This window comes from Anomaloglossus baeobatrachus, chromosome 5 (assembly GCF_048569485.1).
Source record: "Anomaloglossus baeobatrachus isolate aAnoBae1 chromosome 5, aAnoBae1.hap1, whole genome shotgun sequence".
Taxonomy (NCBI): Eukaryota; Metazoa; Chordata; class Amphibia; order Anura; family Aromobatidae; genus Anomaloglossus; species Anomaloglossus baeobatrachus.
This window is the reverse complement of record NC_134357.1, coordinates 505,908,175-505,924,162: the sequence shown is the minus strand read 5'-3', so window position 1 is coordinate 505,924,162 and position 15,988 is coordinate 505,908,175. Positions and strand designations below refer to the sequence as shown.

Sequence of the window (15,988 nt, the reverse complement as noted above, 5' to 3'; positions counted from 1 at the left end):
TGTGATTTATACTTTTCATGACCATTGTGAGAAGTTTAAAAGGAGTTTCTAGTTCAGACCTTTGATTTGGGACCCCATCATTTCTATAAACGTCCCTGGTCACCAGGGCTGTGGATTCGGTAAACCAAAACTCTGAATGCTTAGTTTCCCTGATGCCGACTCACTTATACATGCCTAATGTTTAAGTGATAAATTTATTGTAGTAAAATGGTAACATCAGGCTTTTAATCATTATTATGATACAATAATTAAGCTATTTAGATAGAACATAAAATATATTTATTGGAATGCAAGTTTTGAACACAGAAAACTTTAATAAATTGTAAGTCTATAATACACTATGCAGTAAGTGGGAAAAAACAAAATGTACGGAATAGCATTTGTGCAGTCTATGAATTTGTTCTGAGAAACAGTATGGCCTCCACCAGATCCTCCTTCATAGATGACCTCAAATCTGACCTCATTATTTTAAGGCTAGAGAACAACATCTCTATACTAACTTGGGTTGGTGGCAAAGTGGTGACCACATGGGCAACATCTCTAACAATCTCTGTATATAAAGGAATTGCCTCATGCACAGTCAGTTTTTATGAACGATTAGTCCCTTCTTCTTCTATGAGAGCAAGTGAAAACGTTTGCTGAAATATGGTCAATCTGTTTTCTATGGGAGTGTAATCTTTTTCCCTGAGGCAAAGCTTTGCTGCTCCATGTCACCCAAATAATTTTCAAAATTAAATTCCTCATCTGATGAGGCTGAAGATACGGCAGCAGTTGGACTGGATGACAATTTCACTTGCTCCTAGCCGTCCTGTTGCCGTTCCTTCTAAAAGCTAACTTCTTTTCCTTTATGAAAAACAGAAGGAAGAGAGTACACTTTGCAAATATTTTTATTATCAAAAAGGGAGAAAAGGGGTTCCGGTGAATACACATATAAATAATTGGGTGTTTCAAAAACATGCAACAAAGGGAAAAAACAAAATAAGGGCATATAATCCACAAATTACACAAGGTTATGATTATATGAATATGGGGAGTACAGTCATATTATAAATGCATGCATACTGTACAGACCAGATTCAATATTATGAGAAGGCAGAAAAAAATGTTTAAAGTGGCTAGTCCACATAAATCAAACATATCTCCAGAAATATAGACCAAAAAACTGCCTAAGGCTATGTACACATGCTGCGGATTTACCGCGGATTTTACCACGGATTTGCTGCAGAAAATATTTCTAACATTTGTGCAGTCATTCCCCAGCAAAACCTATGGGCATAAAAAAATGCTGTGCGCACACTGCGTTTTTTATACCTGCGGATTTACCGCTGTGGAATTAATGTGCATGTCACTTTTTTTCTGCAGGTACCTGTGGTTTTTGCCATAGATAATGGTAAAAACCCGCTGGGAACAACCTGTGGAAAAACCGCGGCAATTCCGCACCAAAACGCGGTAAAACTGCATGCGGATTTCGTTGCGGCTTTGGTGTGTTTTTTTACCGCGAGTGCGGGATTTTTCAGTGGGTCCGGATTTTCCTTAAGAAAAAGTCCGTTTCTAGTGCGCACATGGCCTAAATCCCAATAGTCTATATTAGGCCCTTTGCGCACGCTGTGGATTTTTTTTTTTAATTAAATGTTTTTATTAAAGTTTTACAAGTTACAACCAAATAAACATTGGAGGCTACCCAGCCTCTACCCCCCCTCCCAACCCGCCCCTCCCCAAAAAACATTAAACAGCCTTGTAGAAAGGAGAGATAAGCTGGGTTTACACACTGAAACTTTCTAGCGATCCCACCAGCGATCCCAACCTGGCCGGGATCGCTACAAAGTCTCTGGTGAGCTGTCAAACAGGCAGACCTGGCCAACGACGCAACAGCGATCCGGACCTGCAGAGCGACCTAGCTGGTTGTTGGGGAAGTTGTAAAGCAGCTTTTTGAAAGGGAAGTCGCTGTAAAGTCCCCTTTACACACTGAAACTTTCTAGCGATGCATGCTGCACAGCGGGAAACAAAGGACCTAAGAATGGTCCTGAACGATTTGTAGCGATCACAACTTCACAGCAGGGGCCAGGTCGCTGATGTGTTTCACACATTGCAATGTCGCTGGGGAGGTCGCTGTAACGTCACAAAACCGGTGACGTTACAGCGATGTCGTTTGCGATGTTGCAGTGTGTAAAGCCACCTATAATGTCAAATCTGCAGCTCCACACATTCCTAGACAAAAGTTCTTAAGTACCATTATTACATTTATCAATTAATCCAATTAGACTTTTGTTTTTCTTTGAGTGTTTGCTTTGTTTGGCATTGTACACTGTTAAATGTCATTTTTGATGAAGAATCTAACCTGTTCCCATGCTACTCTCTTCTCCCCAAACCTCCATCATCAATATAGATAAGTTCTACAGAAATGTCTTGCTCTTTTCCCTTTGTTATCAATTTAAGGCCCCTTTACACACTGAGACTTTCAGCGATCACAACCTGGCCGGGATCGCTACAAAGTCTCTGGTGAGTCTCTGGTGAGCTGTCAAACAGGCAAACCTGGCCAACGACGCAACAGCGATCCTGACTGTAATACTATTGTATGTACTGAGCATTTCGATTGCGTTAGGGCAATGACAACCAGAGACGAGTTCTTGGTGCAAAAGACGTTTTATAATATGTAACCGCAATATGTACACAGAGCAGAATATACACAATAATAAGTAACCGCAATATGTAAACAGAACAAAATATACACAGTAATATGTAACCGCAATATGCACACAGAACAGTATATACACAGTGGAACATAAACACACTAAATACCTGCCGGGTTCAGAGCAAAGGGGAATTCCCGGGGCCGCACACCGGACTCCCCCAGGGAGACCACCAGGAGCGAACCCCTATACAGGGGCTGTCCGGCAATCACCCCAGAAGGCCTAAATGCGCAGCAGCCGGGACACAAAAAGGGCAACAGATATAGTCCAAAAAATGTCCATACGTGATGTGAGTCCTAGGGTGGATATGAACGGAAGGGACCAGGCAGAAGTGCCGACCAGAGACGGCAGACAGAGTCCGAGCACAGTTGGATGAGAGGTGAAGTCCAGAGCTGGTGTCAGGTGTTTCCACTGGATCCAAACAGCAATCAGGAGATGAGAGCAGCAGGGCAGGAGTACACAGGAAGCAGTATACTCAGGCAAAAAGACTAAGCTTAGGGGCGGCTTTTAAACAGATAGACAGGAAGTAGGGCAACAGAACAGAAAACTCCATGTTAACAAAGGGCATGATCCTTCAAAAGAAAACTGGAAATCCCAGAACTCTGACACTGACCTGCAGAACGACCTAGCTAGTCAAACACTGGAAACGAGTGATGTGTCACAATATCTGTAAATCACTATTCTCTGTCAGTCGGTCTCTCCCTCTCGGTCTCTATTCTCTCTCTGTCGGTCCGTCACTATCTCAGTCCCTCTCTCACAGTCTGTCGGTCATTTTCCCCTCCTCTCTCATACTCACCGATCCCCGGCGCGGCGCTGCACGGCATTCACACTGCTGCGGCGGCTTTTACTATTTTGAAAAAGCCGGCCGCTCATTAAACAATTTCGTATTCCCTACTTTCCCTGCCCACAGGCGCCTATGATTGGTTGCAGTGAGACACGCCCCCACGCTGAGTGACAGGTGTCTCACTGTACCCAATCACAGCAGCCGGTGGGCGTGTCTATACTGTGCAGTGAAATAAATAATTAAATAATTAAAAAAAACGGCGTGCGGTCCCCCCCAATTTTAATACCAGCCAGATAAAGCCATATGGCTGAAGGCTGGTATTCTCAGTAAGGGGAGCTCCACGTTATGGGGAGCCCCCCAGCCTAACAATATCAGTCAGCAGTCGCCCAGAATTGCCGCATACATTATATGCGGCAGTTCTGGGACTGTACCCGGCTCTTCCCGATTTGCCCTGGTGCGTTGGCAAATCGGGGTAATAAGGAGTTATTGGCAGCCCATAGCTGCCAATAAGTCCTAGATTAATCATGTCAGGCGTCTCCCCGAGATACCTTCCATGATTAATCTGTAAATTACAGTAAATAAACACACACACCCGAAAAAATTATTTATTAGAAATAAAAAACACAAACAAATTCCCTCATCACCAATTTAATCAGCCCCAAAAAGCCCTCCATGTCCGGCGTAATCCACGGACCTCCAGCGTCGCTTCCAGCTGTGCTGCATGGAGGTGACAGGAGCAGCAGAAGACACAGCCGCTCCTGTCACCTCCACGCAGCTAATGAAGACAGCCGCGCGATCGGCTGAGCTGTCACTGAGGTTACCCGCGGCCACCACTGCATCCACCGCTGGATCCAGTGACAGCGGGTAACCTCAGTGACAGCTCAGCCGATCGCGCGGCTGTCTTTATTTTTGGTTGCTTGCTGGAAGGTCGACAGCAGCTGGGGGAGCAGGATTTCTCCAAACATTTTGTAAATCTCTGTGGGGATCCCATCTGAACCCGGTGACTTATTATTGGGCATGGAGGACACTGCTAAATGCAACTCTTCCAGTGTGAGTGGACTGTTTAGGTATACCCTGTCCTCATCTGAAAGTGTGGGCAAGGGGATGTCTTTCAAGTAAGAAGCTATCTGTTCGCTATCATATTGCAGTTTAGTACTGTAAAGTTGTTCGTAGAATTCAGAGAGGGTAGCCAAAATTTGGTCAGGTTGATTGACTATGGTCCGGGTTTTGTCCCTTAGCGCCCCCACAAATGTGTTCTCCCTTTGTGCTTTAGCAATCACCGCTAATAAATGACCCGCTTTTTCGCCCTCTTCAAAGAATCTCTGTTGTGAAAAAAGTCTTTTGTTAGTGGCCCGTTCCTTAATGTGAGAATCATATGCTTCTTGTGCCTCCCTCCATACCAGTAAGTCCAGTGTATCACCTGACAGAATGTACTTTTCTTCTGTTGTCTGGACCCGTTCTTTAAGAAAAATTTCAAATTGTACCGACTTAATATTAGATCTACTGACCCCCTGCATCAGTGACCCCCTCAGACGGGCCTTCATGGCATCCCAAACAGTGTTAAGCGACATCTCCCCAGTACAGTTGTCCTGAAAATAGTATTCAAGGGCTAGTTCAACTGGGCCCACATCTGTAATCTGTAGACAAAAAGGATTAAAGGACCACAAGCTACGGGTACGACCAAGCTCGGGTAAAATATTAAGTCGTGTCAACAGTGGGGAATGGTCTGATAAACCTTTAGGAAGGTATTCTGTGTTTTCCACCATAGGTAGTATACCCTCCGAGCCCAAGATCAGGTCTATTCTGGACAGAGTGTTGTGTGTTTTGGAATAGCACGAGAATCGATTGATTCCAGGGTTTCTGATTCGCCACAGATCTGAAAGTGCCAGTTCAGCCACTGTGTCCCGAAATTTGCAGTTAGGATAGTGTTATAAGTGAGTACCCGCATTGTGTTTGTCCCAATATGGGTGAATGATGTTGTTGAAATCCCCCGTGCACACCACCTGTACATTGGGGGTCTTGCTAATCATTTCCGCAATTTTGTTCATAACAGTATTATTATATGGAGGCGCTTTATAAACTTATCAGAAGGAGCTCCTTGTTAAATATTTTACAGTGCACGCAAATGAATCTACCTTCCTGATCTACTGTGGATGAAATGATCTCAAATGGGATTGCTCTGTGTACTAAGATACTGACACCTCTGGAATGAGCAGTGTAGGTTGAGTGGAAACAATGGCTCACCCATGAGCGATTCATGTATGCTATTTTGTCGCCCCCCAAATGTGTCTCCTGTAGGCAGATGATTGCTGGAAAGTGGGATTTGACCTGTTCCGTTACTGCTACCTTTTTTGTGGGGTCCCCCAAGCCACGGACATTCCAAGAAAGAATGTTAATCCTACCCGCCATCCTGGTGGTATGCGTATGTAGTGCAGGCAGTCACACTCGGCAAAGAGTTCCAACCCTCCTCCACCTTCCTGAACCACATGAGAACCATTAACAGACATAAATATAAAAGCATCATTAAAGCTGCAGAAACATTCCCCCCCTCCATCCTTCCCCCCTCCCCCAGCATCTAACAGTTGTCCAACAACATAAACGTTGAAACTGAGGCATCAGTCCATCCTGAAGCCGAAACAAGAGAGACAAAAATTCCCGCTTCCCAAAATGGTTTAAGGCAAGAAAAAAAAGCCTGAGAACAATGAGAAATGCAGGGAAGTGAGAAAAACAAAAAACGTCTCTGGAAGTGAAAAAGGGAAAGAAAGGAAACCCAAACTCCTCTTCCAGAGAGTTCTGCTGGAACCAATCAATGGGTATCATAATAATTTTATCCACTGGGCCAATCCTATGTAATTTCAGCAGAAAGTCGAGTATTCATCATCCATAAAGTCCTTAAAGGGTTACATATCAACGTTGTGAACTTTGCCTGAGCCGTTGCTCATTCATGTCGAGCCATCTGAGAGCATCTTTAGGATTTTCAAAAAAGAATGTCTCTTGCAGTGCAGCTACCCTGAGCTTCGATGGGTACAGCATGGAGTACGAGACTTGTGCATTTCTCAGGCGTCGTTTCACATCTGTGAATTGAGCTCTTCTTTTTGAAATTTCAACTGAATAATTAGGAAAGAAGGATATTTTGTGGCCGTCCACAGTTATGGACCCTTTGTTTCTAGCCGATCCCATCCCGGTCTCTATAATGTAGTAGTTTCAATAGGACAGGTCTTGGAGGAGCTCCAGGGGGCAGGGGTCTGGTGGGCACTCTGTGGGCTCTCTCCACAGCATACAGGGGGGATAGGACCTCTGCGCCAAATACTTTTCGTAGCCATCTCTCAAAGAATTCTGACGGATTTGTGCCTTCCGTTTTTTCTGGAACCCCTATGAGCCGCACATTATTTCTCCTCAATCTATTTTCTAAATCATCTGTCTTGTTAAGTAGAAATGCCAGTTGCTGATCATGCCTGTGGGAGTCACTGGTAACCTGGGGCATTTTGTCCTCTAAGTCACTGATTCTCCCCTCTGACGCCGTCATGCGGTCATTCACTTTTTGGAGGCTCGGTTTCACACCTGATAACTCCTTCATAATTTGGCCCATCTGGGAGCTGAGGGATGTTCATCATGGAGCCATTTTGAGCTATAACTGCAAGCACGTCTTTCAGAGTGGGCTCAGCACCCTGCAGAGTTGTGGCAGGCTCAGGGGGACATTTATTATGCATGGATGCAGGGAGCTCCAGCTTGTTTTGCAAACCTTGCTGTAATACTAATGAGTCTGCACTAGTTCCTCCTTCCTCCTCCACTGTATTGTGAGGGCTGTGCTGCCTGGAGTTCCCCAGTTTAACTCCTTCATCCCCGTGTACCGTGGGAGCCCTGCATTCTGTGCCCCTGGTGTACTCAGACAGTTTTTCAGCAGCATGTGTGGCTGCAGCTCTAGCTGCTTTGGAGGCTGGTGTCTGTGTCCCACCACCATTTTGTGCAGTACCTTCCATTCCTGCCGCCGCCTCCTTCTGCCTCCTGCTTGCCCCCCGGCCATGTAACCACTGTCCAAACTGTGCAGTAAGTGCAGGGTGGTCTCTGGTTGCTGCATGGATGATTTTTGTCCTCTCCACGGCCCAGTGGAAATCAGGATAGCTAGTGGTTCCAGGAGCTCTCCTTCCTAGCTTCCTCTCACATCTCCGGCTTAGGTCTGTATCCACGCTGTGGATTTTACCTCGGATTTCGCTGAAGGAATGCTGCAGAAAATGTTTAGAACATTTCTGCAGTCCTTCTCCAGCAAAATCTATGGGGATAAAAAAAATGCTGTGCACACCCTGCTTTTTTTTGTAGCTGTGGCCTTTGCTGCGGAATTTCCGGAATTAATGTGCATGTCACTTCTTTTCTGCAGGTACCTGTGGTTTTGTCATTAATTATTGGTTCAAAACCACAGGGACCAACCTGCGGCAAAACAACAGCAATTCTGCACACAAACCGCAACAAAACTGCATGCTGAGTTCGGGTGCGTTTTTTTGCTGCGATTGTGGAATTCTTTCAGAGGGTCCGGAATTTTAAGATAATTCCATTTTCTTGTGCGCACATAGCCTTAACCCCTTCACCCCCGGCCACTAAAACACCCTAATGACCGGGCCATTTTTTGCAATTCTGACCAGTGTCACTTTGACAGGTTATAACTCTGGAACGCTTCAACGGATCCTGGCGATTCTGAGATTGTTTTTTCGTGACATATTGTACTTCATGTCAGTGGTAAATTTAGGCCGATATTTTTTGCGTTTATTTGTGAAAATTTAGGAAATTTGGCGAAAATTTTGAAAATTTCGCAATTTTCAAACTTTGAAAATTTATGCCCATAAATCTGTGAGATATGTCACACAAAATAGTTACTAAATAACATTTCCCACTTGTGTACTTTACATCAGCGCAATTTTCGAAACAAATTTTTTTTCCGTTAGGAAGTTAGAAGGGGTCAAAGGTCATCAGCAAATTCTCATTTTTCCAACAAAATTTACAAAATAATTTTTTTAGGGACCACATTACATTTGAGGTGACTTTGAGAGGCCTAGGTGACAGAAAATACCCAAAAGTGACCCCATTCTAAAAACTACACCCCTCACACTGCTCAAAACCACATCCAATAAGTTTATTAACCCTTTAGGTGCTTCACAGGAACCAAAGCAATGTGGAAGGAAAAAATGAAAATTTTACTTTTTAACACAAAAATGTTACTTTAGCCATAAAATTTTCATTTTTACAAGGGAGAAAAGAGAAAGTACACAATACAATTTATTGTGCATGTTCTCCTGAGTACGCTGATACCCCATATGTGGTAAAAATCAATTGTTTGGGCGCACGGCAGAGCTCGGAAGGGAAGGAGCGCCATTTGAATTTTTGAACGCAAAATTAGCTGCACTCATTAGCAGACGCCATGTCGGGTTTGAAGACCCCCTGAGGTGCCTAACCAATGGAGCTCCCCCACAAGTGACCCCATTTTGGAAACTAGAGCCCTCAAATAATTTTTCTAGATGTTTGGTGAGCACTTTGAACCCCTGGGGGCTTCACATAAGTTTATAGCGTTGAGCCGTGAAAAGAAAAAAAGTTTTTTTTACCACAAAACGGTTGCTTCAACTAGGTAGCTTTTTTTTTCACAAGGGTAACAGGAAAAAATGCACCATAAAATGTATTGTGCATTTTCTCCTGAGTACGCAGATACCTGATATGTGGTGGAAATCAAATGTTTGGACACACAGCAGTGCTCGGAAGGCAAGGAGCGCCATTTGAATTTTTGAGTGCAAAATTAGCTGCACCTGTTAGCGGACGCCATGTCGGGTTTGAAGACCCCCTGAGGTGCCTAAACAATGGAGCTCCCCCACAAGTGACCCCATTTTGGAAACTAGAGCCCTCAAATAATTGTTCTAGATGTTTGGTGAGCACTTTGAACACCTGGGGGCTTCACAGAAGTTTATAGCGTTGAGCCGTGAAAAGAAAAAAAATTTTTTTTACAACAAAACGGTTGCTTCAACTAGGTAGCTTTTTTTTTTCACAAGGGTAACAGGAAAAAATGCACCATAAAATGTATTGTGCATTTTCTCCTGAATACGCAGATACCTCATATGTGGTGGAAATCAAATCTTTGGACACACAGCAGTGCTCGGAAGGCAAGGAGCGCCATTTGAATTTTTGAATGCAAAATTAGCTGCACTCATTAGCGGACGCCATGTGGGGTATGAAGACCCCCTGAGGTGCCTAAACAATGGAGCTCCCCCACAAGTCACCCCATTTTGGAAACTAGAGCCCTCAAATAATTTTTCTAGATGTTTGGTGAGCACTTTGAACACTTGGGGGCTTCACAGAAGTTTATAGCGTTGAGCCGTGAAAAGAAAAAAATTTTTTTTTACCACAAAACGGTTGCTTCAACTAGGTAGCTTTTTTTTTCACAAGGCTATCAGGAAAAAATGCACCATAAAATGTATTGTGCATTTTCTCCTGAGTACGCAGATACCTCATATGTGGTGGAAAGTAATTGTTTGGGCGCATGGCGGGGCTCAGAAGAGAAGGAGCGCCATTTGACAGCAAAATTGGTTGGAATCATTAGCGGACGCCATGTCACGTTTGGAGACCCCCTATGGTGCCTAAACAGTGGAGCTCCCCCACAAGTGACACCATTTTGGAAACTAGAGCCCTCAAATAATTTTTCTAGATGTTTGATGTGCACTTTGAACACCTGGGGGCTTCACAGAAGTTTATAGCGTTGAGCCGTGAAAAGAAAAATTTTTTTTTTTACCACAAAACAGTTGCTTCAACTAGGTAGCTTTTTTTTTCACAAGGGTAACAGGAAAAAATGCACCATAAAATGTATTGTGCAATTTCTCCTGAGTACGCAGATACCTCATATGTGGTGGAAAGTAATTGTTTGGGCGCATGGCGGGGCTCAGAAGAGAAGGAGCGCCATTTGACAGCAAAATTGGTTTGAATCATTAGCGGACGCCATGTCACGTTTGGAGACCCCCTATGGTGCCTAAACAGTGGAGCTCCCCCACAAGTGACCCCATTTTGGAAACTAGAGCCCTCAAATAATTTTTCTAGATGTTTGATGTGCACTTTGAACACCTGGGGGCTTCACAGAAGTTTATAGCGTTGAGCCGTGAAAAGAAAAATTTTTTTTTTTTACCACAAAACGGTTGCTTCAACTAGGTAGCTTTTTTTTTCACAAGGGTAACAGGAAAAAATGCACCATAAAATGTATTGTGCATTTTCTCCTGAGTACGCAGATACCTCATATGTGGTGGAAATAAATTGTTTGAGCGCATGGCGGGGCTCAGAAGAGAAGGAACGCCATTTGACTTTTCAAACACACAGACGCAGTGCACTGATTGGCCGCTGTAGGACGCACGGTCGGATGCGATAAAAAAAAGCGTCGGGGATACGTAAAAAAAAAAAAAGTCACGCCAAAAATTGACCATGGATGCAGATCCGTTATGTGCATCCCTGATCAGCGCTTGGTGGGACGCACGGACGGATGCGATACAAAAAGCGTCGCAAATATGGAAAAAAGTCACGCCAAAAATTGACCATGGATGCCGATCCGTTATGTGCATCCCTGATCAGCGCTTGGCGGGACGCACGGACGGATGCGATACAAAAAGCGTCGGGGATACGGAAAAAAAAAGTCACGCCAAAAATTGAGCAGGGATGCCGATCCGTTATCTGCATCCCTGATCAGCGCTTGGCGGGACGCACGGACGGATGCGATACAAAAAGCGTCGGGGATACGGAAAAAAAAGTCACGCCAAAAATTGAGCAGGGATGCCGATCCGTTATCTGCATCCCTGATCAGCGCTTGGCGGGACGCACGGACAGATGAGGTGTAAAAATGGACAGGGGATACGGAAAAAAAAAAAAAAAAGTTATACTCACAGTACCCAGAGGACTAGCAGGAGGAACACTGACCAGAAGAGCTGCAGAGGAATAGATGGCAGAGAGATGGACAGCTTTACAGGAGCAGCAGGCAGATCAGCAGAATGCCCAGGAAGGACCCAGCGATGGACGCAGATGTGATCAGGCCGGTGAAGACAGGTAAGAGGACGTCGGGGGAGAGCAGAGGGGGAGAGGGGGGGGGAGTGAGAGCAGAGAGGGGGGGGGGAAGCAGAGGGGGAGGGGGTAGAGCAGAGGGGGAGACCGGAGAGGGAGCTGCAGAACAGAGATAATGGGGGAGGCAGTCAGATCGCGGGGGGAGCAGATCGGGATGTCGGGGGGGGGGGGGGGGGGGGGGGGTTGGGGGGAGCAGATCGCGGGGGGGGCACGGCAGGGGCTACCATGGCAGCGCGCAGGGGCACCACGGGAGCGCGCAGGGGCACCACGGGAGCGCGCACGGGCTGGCTGCAAAGTGAGCACAGTACTCACGTGCAGCAGCGGTGACAGCTAGGGCGGCGGCGGCGGCAGCAGCGGCGGTGGCGTGGTACCACAAGTACCAGCCACTGCACGCTGCAGACATGTTGGGGGAGGGCTCGCAGGCCAGCACAGGCCTGGGGAGGGCGGCCACGGGCAAATCACACCGCCCCACTGCACACTGATTGGAGCGATTGCGCGTCATAGCACGATCGCTCCAATCAGTGCTGCAGGGGCTGGGGGCGACATGTTTGAGGTCCACCTATGATATGCTGCAGCAGCTGCGGCATCTCATAGCTGGATCTCACAGGATCGCACTAATTCGGGCATTATTTTTGCCGAAATTAGTGCGATCGATGTGGTTGGCGGTTCAGATTTGAACAGCCAATCACATCGATCGTCGATAGGGGGTGGCGATGCCGCCCCCCCTAGGGTCAAGCAAAGGTCCCCTGCTGTAAGAAACAGCAGGGGACATCATTTGAAAGCCGTTGCTATGGCCACGGCAATCAAATGAAGTTTAGGCAGTAAAATTACGTCCCTGGTCGTTAAGTCACGTTAAAATAGGACGTAATTTTACTGCCCGCGGTCGTGAAGGGGTTAAAGTGCCAAGTGCATGGGTATGTACATACAGACCAGATTCAATATTATGAGAAGGCAGAAAAGATTAAAGTTGCTAGTGCACATAAATCATAAATATCTCCAGAAATATGGACAATGAACTGCCTATGTCCCAGTAATTAGTCTGTATTAAAGTGCCAGGTGCATCGGTAACCCGCAAGATGGAACATTGTTATTGCAAATGAAAGCAACTACCCACCATAAAGTGCAAATGCCGGTAGTAAAAGTCCAAATAGTCAGATCCCAGAGCATTTATGTGCACTAGCCACTTAAACATTTTTTCCTGCCTTCTCATATTAAATCTCGTCTGTATGTATGCATTATAATATGACTGTACTCCTCATATAATCGTAACCTTGTGTAATTTGTGCATTATATGCCCTTATTTTGTCTTTTCCCATTGCTGCATGTTTTTTAAATACCCAATTGTGTATTCACCGGAACACCTTTTCCCCCTTTTTTGATAATAAAAATATTTGCACAGTGTACTCCTCTTCCTCTTATTTTTGATGTATTGATATGGAGTTTGTGCTTGCAGCAATGTGACAATTGGTGGCACTTTGACTGCAACTATGGTCATAATGGTTATGTGGAAATTGTTTTTCTTCTTTTCCTTTAGTAAGTTGTTGATCATCCAGCAATATACGATGACTTGGTTTCACATTCACACCTGCCAGAAGAATGTTACATTCTAATAGCAGTGTCTCTCTCTGTTTCATTGAAGTAGAAATACCATCTGCGATTAAACCTCCTCTTTGAGATAGGCAAAATAGCAAGTTCCTCCACTCCTTTATGAAAATTCCAGGAGTTAAATCCTCACCTTGTAACTTTTTAGTCACTGTAAATGAGTGATGAAGCAATTCCTTCAATTCAGCCACTTGTGTCCATTGACCTTAATTTAATGTTATCTGAGGGTTGGTCATGTCTACAAAAAAGGGTTTCAGCTCAAGCAATTGCTCAATCATTAAATAAGTGCTGCCTCACTGAGTGACTTGATCAACAATTGCCCCTTTTCCAGCATGTCTCTTCAAGATGGAATCAATTTTAGGGGTTCTGGCAGCAATAACCAATTTCTTCACTTTGCCAATCAGAGTTCCAGCATGTCCTTCTTGCATCTTTTATTGACGGCTACAGTGTGTGCATAACACAGCGCATGTGATAAATAGGATAGAGATGTGAAGCAGCTTTAACAAGATCATCTAATTCTAAAGGATCATTTTACTGTTCTTCTGTAGTAATATCTGTATGTTCCTCAGTTACAGGAACAGGACTGTGGTTCATCTCATACTGAATCTGAAATTTTCTTCTAGCTGCTGTTCACCTTCATTATTCTCATTCATAAGTTTCATTGTACTTATGTTTGAAGCATTGTTAGTTAAAACAGCAAGAACCAGTTCTAGCAGTTCTGAGATGAGTGGAGGCTTTCCTTACTTGCCAGTGTGTTTTTACCCTTATCTGTAGAGGAGGAGCTTCCCTACTTATGTACAGTTGGTATGGAAAGTATTCAGACCGATTTAAATTTTTCACTCTTTGTTTCATTACAGCTATTTGGTAAGTTCACAAAAGTTCATTTTTTTCTCATTAATGTACACTCTGCACCCTATCTTGACAGAAAAAAAACAAATGTAGAAATTTTTGCAAATTTATTAAACAAGAAAAACTGATATCACATGGTCATCAGTATTCAGACTCTGCTCAGTACTGAGTAGAGGCACCCTTTTGAGCTAGTACAACCATGAGTCTTCTTGGGAATGATGCAACAAGTTTTTCACACCTGGATTTGGGGATCCTCTGCCATTCCTCTCTGCAGATCCTCTCCAGTTCAGTCAGGTTGAATGGTGAACGGTGGTGGACAGCCATTTTCAGGTCTCTCCAGAGATGCTCAATTGGGTTTAGGTCAGGGCTCTGGCTGGGCCAGTGAAGAATGAATGGTCACAGAGTTGTTTTGAAGCCACTCCTTTGTTAATTTAGCGGTGTGCTTAGGGTCATTGTCTTGTTGGAAGGTGAACCTTCGACTAAGTCTAAGGTCCAAAGCACTCTGGAAGAGATTTTCTTCCAGGATAGCTCTGTACTTGGCCGCATTCATCTTTCCTTCAATTGCAACCAGTCATCCTGTCCAGACAGCTTAAAAACACATCCATAGCATGATGTTGCCAGCACTATGTTTCACTGTTGGGATTGTATTGGGCAGGTGATGAGCAGTGCCTGGTTTTCTCCACACATACTGCTTAGAATTATCACCAAAAAGTTCCATCTTCGTCTCATCAGACCAGAGAATCTTATTTCTCATAGTCTAGGAGTCCTTCATGTGTTTTTTTGCAAACTCTATGTGGGCTTTTATATGTTTTGCACTGCAGAGGGGCTTCTGTCGGGCCACTATGCCATAAAGGCCTGACTGGTGGAGAGTTGCAGTGATGGTTGATATTGTGGAACTTTCTTCCATCTCCCTACTGCATCTCTGGAGTTCAGCTACAGTGATCTTTGGATTCTTCTTTACCTCTCTCACTAAGGCTCTTCTCCCATGATTGATCAGTTTGGCTGGACATCTCTGAAGGAGTTCTGGTGGTCCCAAATTTATTCCATTTAGGATTATGGAGGCCACTGTGCTCTTAGGAAGTTTGAGTACTGCAGAAATTCTTTTGTAACCTTGGACAGATCTGTGCCTTGCCACAATTCTGTCTCTGAGCTCCTTGGGCAGTTCCTTTGACCTCATGATTCTCGTTTGGTCTGACATGCACTGAGATCTTATGTAGACAGGTGTGTGCCTTTCCAAATCAAGTCCTATCAGTTTAATTGAATACAGATGGACTCCAGTGAAGGAGTAGAACCATCTCCAGGAGGATCACAAGGAAATGGACAGCATGTGACTTAAATAGGAGTGTCTTAGCAGAGGGTCTGAATACTTATGACCATGTGATATTTCAGTTTTTTTGTTTAATAAATTTTCAAAATGTCTACATTTCTGTTTTTTTCTGTCAAGATGCGGTGCAGAGTGTACATTAATAAGAATAAAATTTACTTTTTTGAATTTACCAAATGCCTGCAATGAAACAAAGTGAAAAATTTAAAGGGGTCTGAATACCCACTGTACATAAAGTGCAGCACAGATTAATCTCAACTAAAAGCCTAGATCCTTTGATCAAGAATAGAAAAGACATTTATAAGACATTTCATAACTTTCCCAAATTCTTCAGAAAACATTTTCAGCACATACTGCTTTGACCTATCCAATTTATTATATATTTTAGGAGTCAGTCTATTTTATGCCAACACTGACTCCACCAAAATGGACACTGACTCCAACTCCAAGACTCTGACTCCACAGACCTGCTCTTCACATCAAATTGTCACCCTATTAATTGGATTGCACAAACAGGGTATTATACCTTAGCAACTGTCCTGAACATGTATAGCAGCATCCCTCCATTGTCAATGTCAAATAAGATGGTAAAAAGCATTACTAGACAAACCCTTTAAGTTGCAGATGTAAAATATTATACACATTTTTCATATATAAGTGGATTAT

The 15,988-nt window shown here is 44.2% G+C and overlaps 1 protein-coding gene across 1 annotated transcript in view; it reads right to left on the bottom strand.

The window, feature by feature from the left end:
• The window catches only part of LOC142311966 (uncharacterized), a 244,957-nt gene that overhangs the window by 119,938 nt on the left and 109,031 nt on the right, over nt 1-15,988 (bottom strand). The gene's annotated exons all lie outside the window — the stretch shown is intronic.